Source organism: Phoenix dactylifera, chromosome 15 (assembly GCF_009389715.1).
Source record: "Phoenix dactylifera cultivar Barhee BC4 chromosome 15, palm_55x_up_171113_PBpolish2nd_filt_p, whole genome shotgun sequence".
Taxonomy (NCBI): domain Eukaryota; kingdom Viridiplantae; phylum Streptophyta; class Magnoliopsida; order Arecales; family Arecaceae; genus Phoenix; species Phoenix dactylifera.
This window is the reverse complement of record NC_052406.1, coordinates 1,392,022-1,404,203: the sequence shown is the minus strand read 5'-3', so window position 1 is coordinate 1,404,203 and position 12,182 is coordinate 1,392,022. Positions and strand designations below refer to the sequence as shown.

The following is a 12,182-nucleotide window of genomic DNA, read 5'->3' as shown; positions in this document are numbered from 1 at the left end:
GATCAAGCACATGAAGTCCAGAATATAGTGCGAAGATCGTTGCAATGGGAATTTCTATAGATGAGAGAATTCAGGCGGCAGCCCTTATAGAAAAGCTCCCATCTTTCTGGACGAATTTTAAAGTCTCTTTGAAGCATAAGAGACACACCCTCTCTTTGGATCAAGTACTAGTGTCCCTTCAAATAGAAGAAAAACATAGGAATAACCATAAACAGGACTTGGGTATTGACTCAGAAGTTAGTGCAAAGGCAAACTTAGTAGAAACGAAGAAAACTAACTTCTCGAGAAATAAGCCCAAGAAACACTTTGAGAAGCCAAAACCAAAGATTCAAAAGGAACAGAGCAAGAGAACATGTTATGTCTGTGGAAAATCAGGACACTTTGCCAAACAGTGTAGACATAGAAAGGACAAAGTCAAGGGGCAAGGTGACAAAGTGACTCCTCAGGCAAATATGATAACCAGTTCTGGCTCTACTGGAACCGAGGGCAGGTTAGTAATCTCAAAACTTGAGTTAAATCTGGCCTACAATCCAACCGAATGGTGGATTGATACAGGAGCTATTGTCCATATATGTTCTGATATTTCCTCTTTTTCTTTCTACCAGGAGGTTAAAGGGAGAACTGTGACCACGGGCAACTCCAGTGTTGCACAAGTGATTGAAGAAGGAGAAGTAAAATTGAAGTTTACATCTGGAAAAATTATTACTCTCCACAACGTGCAACATGTGCCAGATGTTCGCAAGAATCTTGTTAGTGGTTTTCTTTTGAGTCAATTAGGCTTTAAATTAGTGTTTGAATCAAATAAGGTTGTAATTACCAAAGGTGGGACATTTGTAGGGAGGGGTTATGTTGCTGATGGGTTAGTTAAATTGAGTGTATTACCATGCAACAATATGAATAAAAATGTTTCTTCTCCACTTGTTATGCATATTGACTCTTTAGAGATGTGGCATAGTAGACTTGGACACGTGAATAACAATACTCTCAAAAGAATAATGAGTTTAGATTTAATTCCTAAATATAATTTAGAGAAGAACAAAAAATGTGAAATTTGTGTTCAAGCTAAACAACCTAGGAAACCATTTAAATCAACAAGTAGAAGTTCTAACCTGCTTGATTTAATACATAGTGATATTTGCGAGATGAGCGGTATTTTGACGAGAGGAGGAAAAAGATATTTTATTACCTTTATAGATGATATGTCAAAATATTGTTATGTATATTTAATAAAAACTAAGGATGAAGCCTTAGAAAAATTTAAAATTTATAAATCAGAGGTTGAAAATCAAACCCAGAAAACAATAAAAAGACTTAGGTCAGATAGAGGAGGAGAATATAGTTCAACAGAATTTGGAAAATTTTGTGAGGAACATGGGATTATACATGAGACTACTGCCCCTTATTCTCCTCAGTCAAATGGAGTTGCTGAAAGAAAAAATAGAACTTTTTTTGGCATGATTAACTCAATGCTTACTAGTTCTGGTCTTTCCAACAATTTGTGGGGTGAAGCTCTAATTTCAGCATGTAAAATACTTAATCGTATACCATTTAAAGATAACCAAAAAACACCATATGAGTTATGGTGGGGTAGAAAACCTAGTCTAAAATATTTTAAAGTTTGGGGTTGCCTTGCAAAAGTTAAAATTAACTCTAGCAAGATGACTAAACTGTCTCTTAAGACTTTTGATGCAGCTTTCATAGGATACGCGGAAAATAATAACGCATACCGATTCTTAGTAGTACGATCAAATGTACCTGACATTACACCGAACACTATTAAAGAATCGAATGATGCAGTATTTTTTGAGAATATGTTTCCTATGAAAGAAAAGAGAAAGTTAGAAATAGGAGAATCCTCTAAATCACAAAATGATAACACTGAAATAGAACCCCAGGTTGAACTTAGAAGGAGCAAGAGGCCTAGAATAGAGAAAAACCTAAGAGATGACTTCTACACATTCCTTGTTGAAGATGAACCCTTGACTTATGCTGAAGCAATGAAATTTAGTGATGCACCTCTATGGGATGAAGCCATTAAAAGTGAGATGGAATCAATCCTTTCACACAATACATGGGTGTTAACTGACTTACCTCCAGGGTCTAGACCACTAGGATGCAAATTGGTCTTCAAAAGGAAACAAAATCCTGATGGATCCACTGAAAAATACAAAGCTAAATTAGTTGCTAAAGGTTTTAGTCAAAGAGAAGGAATGGACTATTTTGACACTTATTCTCCAGTCACTAGGATAAATACAATTCGAGTGCTTATAGCATTGGCGGCATCTTATAAACTTGAAATCCATCAGATGGATGTGAAAACAGCCTTTCTTAATGGCGAGTTAGATGAAGAAATTTATATGGAGCAGCCAGAAGGTTTTGTAGTTTCTAGTCAAGAGAATAAAGTGTGTAAGCTAGTCAAATCCTTATATGGATTAAAACAAGCTCCTAGACAGTGGCATGAAAAGTTTGACCAAGTCATTTTATCATATGTCTTTAATATTTGTGACTTCGATAAATGTGTATATTGGAAAATATTTGATGGGTCTATTATTATCCTATGTTTATACGTAGATGACATTTTAATTTTTGGTAGTGAACATGTCACAATTTTTGAAGTGAAGAAATACTTAAGTGATAATTTTGACATGAAAGATCTAGGATTAGCTAAAGTAATCTTAGGAATCAAAATTAGAAGGACACAAAATGAGATTGTTCTAAGTCAATCTCACTATGTTGAAAAGGTGTTAAAGAAATTTGGGACGAAAATTACAAGCCAGTTAGCACCCCATATGATCCTAGCATAAAATTAAAGAAAAATGGTGGGGATAGTGTTTCCCAATTAAAGTATTCTCAATTAATTGGAAGTCTTATGTATTTATCTACATGTACAAGGCCAGATATCTCTTATGCTGTAGGAAGACTAAGTAGATACACTAGTAATCCCGATAAAACACATTGGAATGCAATAGAAAGGCTTCTTAAATATTTGAAGGGTACTATTAACTATGGGATATACTATTCTGGTTTTCCTACTGTACTAGAAGGGTATAGTGATGCTAACTGGATTTCTGATTCCGTAGACACAAAGGCCACTAGTGGATTTGTCTTTACACTAGGTGGTGGTGCAGTCGCTTGGAAATCTTCCAAGCAGACCTTGATTACTAGATCCACCATGAAAGCTGAGATGGTAGCCTTAGAGTTAGCTGGTGGAGAAGCAGATTGGCTTAGGGGTCTGTTATTAGATATCCCCATGATGGATAAGCCTATTCCTGCTATTTTAATTAACTGTGATAATCAAGCGACTATAGCAAAAGTAAAAAGTAAAAATCACAACTCGAAGTCGTCTAGGCATATTGAGCTTCGATATAAAATTTTAAGGAAGCTCACCTCTACTGGAGTTATAACTTTAAGTTATATTAAATCAGTGGAGAACTTAGCAGATCATCTGACCAAGGGCTTGTCGAGAGGACAAGTTCAATATGCTTCGAGGGGGATGGGTTTAAAGCCTATTTTTGAGTCACCGTCAGCGGCAACCCAACCTATCTGACTGGAGATCCCAAGATGTAGGTTCAATGGGACAAACAAGCTGATTGAGTGGCTGGTAGGAGCACCAAATTTAAAGTGAACTCAGTTCACTACCCATCTCTATGGAGCAGGTGCTCAATTGCACTAAACAGGAGGATGGCGTAATGCCTTAATGATATCAAGGCTATTATAGCAGGGTATAGAGTTGCAGTATACCCTTGGAGATATCACCGATGTGAGTGAGACTGTGGGGTCGCAATCAAATAGAGAATTAGGGCTTGTTCTCTAAGAGACACTCACAAAACAAGATACCTGCGCATGGCCGTAATGCGCTACCCCGATGGAATTCACATGCAGGGTTAACTCTTAGTTGTTTGGTATTTTCAAAATCTATACATAAAGTCCAAGTTCAAGACTTTGTTCACTTCGGACCGGTGTGGATGGCGAAATACCAACTAGATGAAGGTTCAAGTCCGAAAGACACCTTTCATCGAAAACTAAGTGTACTGAATGCTCGTACTTTAAATTTTTCAAAATTTTTGACATTTTTCAAATTATCTCAAAAAAAAATCAAAATTTCAAAATGGTGGGGAATGTAAGAGGTTTTCAAATTTGATATGTTGCTCCTCATTTTGAACGGTCATGAAATCATCCCTCCAATTAAAGTAATATTTGAAGAGCTGTCCGTTGAAGAACTCAACGGACAACTCAATTAAGGTGGCCTTAAAGAGGGAGACGTTGGGATCCAACGTTCCTCTAGGGGAAGGGAGAGGAGAGCCTCTTATTCTCAATTTTTTGGCTTTTCTTGGCCATCCTTTAAAAGAAAAACAGAGAGCTTCTCGGTTTCTTCACGGTTTGAAGAAATATATATATATATATATATATATATATATATATATATATATATATATATATATATATATATATATATATATATATATATATATATATATATATATATATATATATATATATCCATTAAGTCCTCCTTTCTTTTGTTTTCTCGATCTTCTCTTGATCACCCACCAAACTATTGGGTACGAGCATACAAAAAAGGTCCTGCCGAGTTCAAGAAAATTTGTAGTATTGTGCACGTCTACAAATTCAACGGTCCGTTGTATCTTGGGGAGGGATCGCCAGAATCCAGTGCATATAAGGAGGCAAATCTCTTTCAAAGACAGTGATTACACGCCTCGGACCAATCTACAAGTATTATCTATTTTATTTTGGATCTAAAGAAAACGACATCAAGGATGTACGTATCGGAATCAGTTATTTCAGTGATATTAAATTATTAGTGTTTTATTTGAGTTCTTGAGTTGATTACTCCAACATTTGTTGTGCTGCCCTCCAGATCAACTATGTGTATTACAAGGCGAACAGGACAGCCGATTGGGTCGCTTCTTATGTGGCTCAATATTCTGGTGATTGTTTATGAGATAGACTTAAGACTACCCTTTTTTCTTTCCATCTTTTGTATCCTCTGACTTACGTGGATGTACTCATACTGGAGTTATATGATCTATTTGTATTATCAAAAAAAGACAGTCGATTAAGTCATCTCTTATGTAGCTCAGTATTCTGATGATTGTTTATGAGATCGACTTAAGACTACCCTTTTTTCTTTCCGTCTTATTGTATCCTCTGACTTACGTGGATGTACTCATACTAGAGTTATATGATCTATTTGCATTATCAAAAAAATTAAAAATAAAAAAAAAATAAGAGCATGATACGTCAAGCGACCCCAGCTACATGCACATGTATATAATACTACAACAGTATTGGTCAAGTTGGACATTTTCATGGAGTTGAAATCAGGCTCAACTCAATCAGAATTGCAGCTCAACTCAATGAGAGAGAAAGAGTCAAGTTTGAGCTCAACTCAAGCAAATTGGAGCCGTTCATGACTCATTTAAGGAATTAATTAGAGCTCGGGGTCCCCCAATGTCCTGAACCATGGATGATATTTCATTGGGTTGGGTCTCTCTCAATGGGACTTGGACAAGGGAATTAGGCTTAAATTTGACCAAAATCCAATGTATCCAAGAACCTAGATCAACTCTAGGTAGCTACTTATGGCATACAAGGGTCAGATACAGATTCATGAAGACCCATGTCACTCATTAGGTTCGGGCAGGTGTGTTGGATTGTGGAGTCCAGATTCTTATTGGTATTTGCTATATTTCTTTTCAAGCTTTTCAATATTTGATACGATTTCTTAGGTGAGGTTGTCAAATGCTCTCGTAACAAACGATAGAACCCTATCCATAACAAAATATGAAAAAAAAAACTAAATTTACATTAAAATATAATAAAACACAAAAGAAAGAGCAAGAAATGGGCTGATTGGTGATGCAGAGGTCGATGATATGGTGGGGAGAATGAGGGATAGGGTTTGGCTTCTTACATTCGGAACAAGGAAGAGCTAAGAGAATTAGAAATTGTCTAAGTTTATTCTTTTATTTTTCTAAAAATAAATCACTAGTGATATAAAAAGGGTAGTATGATCTCTTGCTACTTAAGGTGATTGAGCACAAGATGCAACCAGCAGGTACTATGATCATACCAAACTTTACATAATCAGCTAGGCCATACCAAACTTTACATAAGCTAGTAGATTTTCAATATCGAAATTTAGTAAATATTTATAGTAGAATAATTCTAACATATTTTTTTATTATCAAATCCTATATTGAGTAAGATTTTATACCAAGATTAATACCTGAAATAGGTCATATCCTATATATACATCTAATACATTATATAAAGCAGCCTTTTGACATATTAATAAAATTTCTTAGAGAGAACATTTCTTACCAATTTGATTCTATTTGTGTATTGATCTTCCAAGCATAAATCTGATAATCAAATCTCTCACACACACATACACACACAAAACTCGTGCGTACACGCATGCGAAAACAGGACAAAAGGGTAGTTTTGAAAATATAGAAAATAAAGAAGCCACTTGAAGAAAGCTTGCAATCAAAGGTGTTCACAATATAAATAGAAGTATCTAAAAGTCATATTAGATATCCTAGTGATTTGCCATGAGTATGCTTTCGCTAGATCTAGATCACAACTAGCTTTTGACTCATGCTAAACCCAATGGGATCTATGGGTTATGATGAGGTTCAAGTAGGTCCAATCATGTACTTCTTGGTGATAACCCTACTTTTGTATATATCTTTTGAGGTATTGTTCATTGCCATATCAGTGGTTGAGATGTTTACTAATTAGTAAACATTGCAAATTCGTTTCAACTAGTCATGATATGCTATCATTTTTATAAAAATATTTTAATATTTAAAATGTAAACATAAAATAGAGCTCAATTAACTCCACAACAAAATTGAATTAGATTAAATTCAAGCTAGGGTCAAATTATATGCTCTATTATGAGGTAAACTTAAAGCTTTGCTCTATTATGCTACGCTCAGATTATATGCTCAGATCAAGCTTGTTTACAGATTGAATGAGCCTCTATCAAGTTGAGAAACGGAAAGAATTCACATGCAGGTAACCTAACCACTTCTTTGACAAATATTTGTACCATTTGTATGCGCATCAAGATTCTAACATGCAAATCTCATCTTGCTGATGGATGGTAGTGGGCAGTTGTATTAGAGATTTGACTTACAACCCCTTTCCCTGCCACAAGAGAGAGAAGAAGATGAATAGGAGATATCTCTTGCACTCTCAAGTTAAGCCCATGCATTTGACATCAGAATGATATTACTGGATGATAGAAGTGAGATGGTTTTAATGGCCAGCAAAATTACAATACTTTGCATATTGTGGATGTAAATTTGCCTTCGATTACATTCTAAGGGAGACATGAGACCAACATTTACCGTTCTTTCCTTGTAGCTAGCAAGCATTTTAAGATATTTTTGTCTGCATCACAGGACAATTTAGATGTGCAATCAATAAAAACTCATTATATTCTTGCAGACCAACAAGAGTAGCATGTTCTTGAACCATGTCTATGCAGTGTGCTAACACCGTTTAGGTGCTCTAATGCATGACAAACATGGCAATCCATTTTCAATGTATGATTAATTGTGTGGGCTCACTACAACTAACATCATCTACTGAACACACATCTCAAAATCTACCATGCATTGCATCACAGATTCACACTTCAATGAGAATTCTTTGTTTTGTAGTCCAAGAGACCTAGAGAGCATTTGTGTGGTAATGATATAGTTTGTTTGTTAGGTTTTTTTACCAAAGAAGAGCTATACACAAACTAAGATATATATGAGATTTGTCAAAATACTCATTCGGTTGCGTTTTTATACAAAATTTATCTATAAAGATGTATGATATTGAAAAATATATATTTGTTTTTAAGTAAAAAAATCTGTGAAAAAAATTACATTATGAGGAGAAGAGAATCAAGAGTCCAATTATGTTTGTTAGCCGGTCGATAGTCGCTAAGCCACCTGAAACCTATTTTATGCCCCACGAAACCAACGTTTTTGACATATGTAATAGAAAGAAAACCTTGCTAACTAAAATGCTCTTTCCATGGAGTATGAAACAAGGGACCAATTGGACCACTGCACGCGCTTCCATGACCCCGATTAGAGGAAGGGGCATCTGTAGTAAGGACCACTTCACCAAGCTCCTCTTTTCTCATGAAGTTTAATTAAAATATCTCTCTCTCTCTCTCTCTCTCTCTCTCTCTCTCTCTCTCTCTCTCGGTTAAAATATATAAATAAAGATACTAATATATGAAAATTAATAACTTGTGGGTAATAGCAAAATCAAATCTAATGCAATATTATTGTAACAACTCAAGATCCTACACAAGTATCCAAGATCTACCCAGCGAATGACCGATGTAGGACTAAACACACGCCCGAACGATTCCTCACATACTCCCCCGTTCAAGCTCTGACGTTCATGTCAGGCTAAGGGTTCAAATCCATTCAAATCTATTCACAAACACTACGATTAGCCCGTTGTCAGCCCTAATGAATCTGTGTTGCAGTGTCCTCTAGTCCACATAAATTATGGCTCAAGTCCGCTCTAATACCATTTGTAACAACCCAGGACCTCACCTAAAATGGTTAGCAGAAAGGTATTATTTGGGTTCCTTAATGTTGTATAAGTACCTAAGATCTATCCAATGAATAATCGATATGGGACTAAACATACGTCCACATAAGTCCTCACAATTATATTACAAGATTTAAGCAATGCTAATTCCTCCTGATAATAAACTTCATTTAGAACAATTATTTTTTATTGCAATGTAAATAATGATCATATCATCTTCCTAATCAAACATTTGACGGAAATCTTAGGGAAAATCTAATGGTTATTAGAAAACAATGAGCAATAATCATGTATAATATCAATATTATCTGATAATGTCACAATGCATAGAATAAGCTCTTAGTTTTAAACAAGTATGGTGATTAAATTGAAAAATATTCTAATTTAGTTATGAATATCAATAAATATCATTGTTTCCATGATATGATACCTGTTATAACAAGATAATATAAATCACGACCATCATTAGTTTAATTATTCGATCATTATGTTGACAATACAAGGCTCGCTCCAAATAGTGGTACAACGGCTGTTGCAAAGCTACAATGATCTTCCCTAAATTATATCATTTATGTCATAATAAGGTTGCCACTATACATTATAACACCGAAAACACGACCAAAAATTATAAACATGCTTAGATCATTGAGGACTAATGCTTCATTTTTCAATTGGTAACAATACATGAAGTAGGACAAAGGAGACATAGCCTTTGTTGCTATGTACTCGGATGAAACTGACTGGTTTAGAGGATCTGAATTATTTGATGTATTTGGAGAGCGAAATCACAACTAGAAGTGTGGAAATAATTAGGAACAAATTCGTCGTCTCTGCTGCATTTATAACACACCTACCTACCAATTAAGCTCCCCAAAGACAATGACCCAAAACAATGGTTCAAGAGCTAAAGTTTTCCATACTATGTATTAAATTGAGAGTTTATTGAAAAGAACTTTTGCAGGAAAAAAATGACGCGAGTGTAAATCTAGAAAAAGATTTGCATGAAATAATGATCATTCTATCGACTGCTCCTAGATGCAGATGGACATGAGAAGCTCATCGTCAAGATTAAAATGACAAGATTTAATATAATTGGATTTGTCTAGCAAAAATTATATTTGGATTTAAAGTTCTCGATAGAACTGTTGCTGCACAAGTATTGGATAACTCAATCATGACTTAACTGATGGGTTTTGAAGGGTTTCTTAGGCAACCAAGAAACACAGAAACATCTTTTTCATTTCAAAAAGCACCTTTTTAGTTACTGTTATGAATGCTCCTAACAGTATGGATTGATCTAGTGATTTTAGTCTGTTGAATCCTCACCATGTAGACCGAAAGGACAGAGCAACCAAGGTCCGATCGACACATTACCATGTTACAAGCACATAATGAATTATTTATTTATTTATTTATTTATTTTCCAGTCAATATGTTAAGCTATGTGTGTGTTACTTTTGTTAGAATGAGATATTTGACATCAAATTAGATATCTAAGGATTATGTTTTCTAGAAATTTTAGTCGATTGCTTGAAGTGTTTTTAAGGATGAGTTAGGATGACTCATCACTGCTTATGGTGATTGTAAGATGATCAGAACCCTTTTCTATTTGTTGGAAAAGTAATTTCACATAAATATAGTGTGTGGCAATCCTTTGGTTGTACATGATTATTGCTAAGAATGTTTGAGATAAATATTTTTGAGATGTCCAAGTAATTCACTTCTTGATAGAAAGAAAATTATTGCTTAAAATATTATGGATTGCAGATCATTGCCATTAGTTTGTCAAAATAATTTTGATAAATCTACTTTATCTAAAATAATCCTATCGTAGAAATATATTTCATTAAATTTTTCTTTTTTGGAGAAAGAACTTTTTAATATTTGAGGTGTACTCTTCTCGGTGGGATTTTTGAACAATGAGACTATGAGAGCACAGTTCCTGCGGGAACATTCTATAGCTACTGTAGAGTAATTGGACTTCACCCTGTGGCCTATTCAATGGACAATTGGAAGGTGTCTCCCTCCCAAGATTGCAAATTTCATAGAGAAGTGATAGCAGTGTTCTTATAAATCTTGTGGGAAATAGATGACTCCAGGGAAGGTCCTTCATGGAGAAGGAGAGGAGCTTTTTATGGTTCCGAATAAAAGAACAAAGAAGGCCTTAAAAAAACCAGCATTCTTAGGAAGAGGAAACAGAACATGAACCAACTATACTGCCATTAAGTTTTCAATGGATCTTATATAGCATTTAGCTAAGATGGTAGACGACGGTGCGAAAGCTCAATGGATCCCAAGGAACACAAGAATTTATGTTCATTCACATTAGCTGTGGAAGTTTTCCACAAAGAGTAGAAAAGAAATTACTACGAGGCTTTGCATTTTAGAAGATGATCACAATACCTGTCAGATGTAGCTACCATTTTATTCATTCCTATGTATCCATCTTCTTCTACTTCTGCATCGATGACTCATTTGAGTCCTTTAAATTTTTTCTTGCAGGCATTACTTACCAAGCATTATGGGAGCTTGAAATCCATCCACAATGCAGTCCAGCTAGCTCCTCTTTTATTTGTGTCTTGGTATTTCATGCCTCTCTTGCATTTTTCCACAAGAATCCAAAGGCTTGCTAGAATTGATAACAATGCACCCAGATTATCCTACTTAAGTTTCCTTTGATTCATAGCAATTCACCACTTAAAGCATTTGGTGCATTTTCCAACAAAAACCACTCGAGATACACTTCCTATTTTAAAGAGAAATAAAGCGAAGGAAGAAGAGGAAAATTAACTCTAATATACTAGTATAGCAATGAGAAAATACCTCAGTGGAGAAACCAGCCACCCAAGAAGAACTTCTTCTAGCTCTGCCTTAGCTTTACTTGTTCTTGTTGTGGCCTTGATTGCTGGAAAGCCAAAGTCTCCAAGCCCAACAACATAGCTATTATCTGCACTCTAAGTTTTGCGAATTGCCCCTTGTATTTAATTTCCCCCCCTCCTTGCTTTCAAGGAGCTTTTGCTCTCCTTTCCAAACATTCGACCTTTTGCCTTTGGGGTCCCGCACCTACCCTTTTACAGATGGTCACAGGCCATCTACTTTTCCGACCACCCCCTCTTTTCACAAACAGATACCAAATGTGGCATTAAAACCCCATGGTGGGCTCTTGTAATACTTTTGTTGAAGCCAGTGGAGTTCTTCCTCCGTGTCTCCATTGATCTCTGTTCTAAGTTCCCACAAAAGCCTCAGGTATCAGGCTTATTGTTTTTAAAATTGGATTGGTTTAATTGACTAGCTTGTTGGACGTGGTTGTCATGATGGTTGCCCTGCTTTCAGGGAAATATTTGGATGATCCATCTGTGACACTCAAATTATTCCATTATGTATCAAATAATATTTTTATTTGCTTCATATGATCAAAATGATTGTGCTACATTAGACGTTACGTCTGCGAGCAGCGTAAACTGATTTCTTGATACTGCCCACACTTTGAATGCATGGCAAAAGGGGAGAACAAGGGAAGCAAAAGGAAAAGAAAGTATTTTGCAATTGGATCCTAATTGCGTTCCAAATCTAAATAATTTTATAGA

General features: G+C 35.4%; 1 protein-coding gene across 1 annotated transcript in view; it reads right to left on the bottom strand.

Moving 5' to 3' along the window:
* The window catches only part of LOC103696553 (QWRF motif-containing protein 2), a 35,961-nt gene extending 24,367 nt beyond the window's left edge, over positions 1-11,594 (bottom strand). The window contains exon 1 of the mRNA XM_039134041.1: positions 11,419-11,594. The gene's annotated coding sequence lies outside the window, so the exon portion shown is untranslated. The remainder of the gene's footprint in view (positions 1-11,418) is intronic.
* Positions 11,595-12,182: the final 588 nt, after the last annotated feature.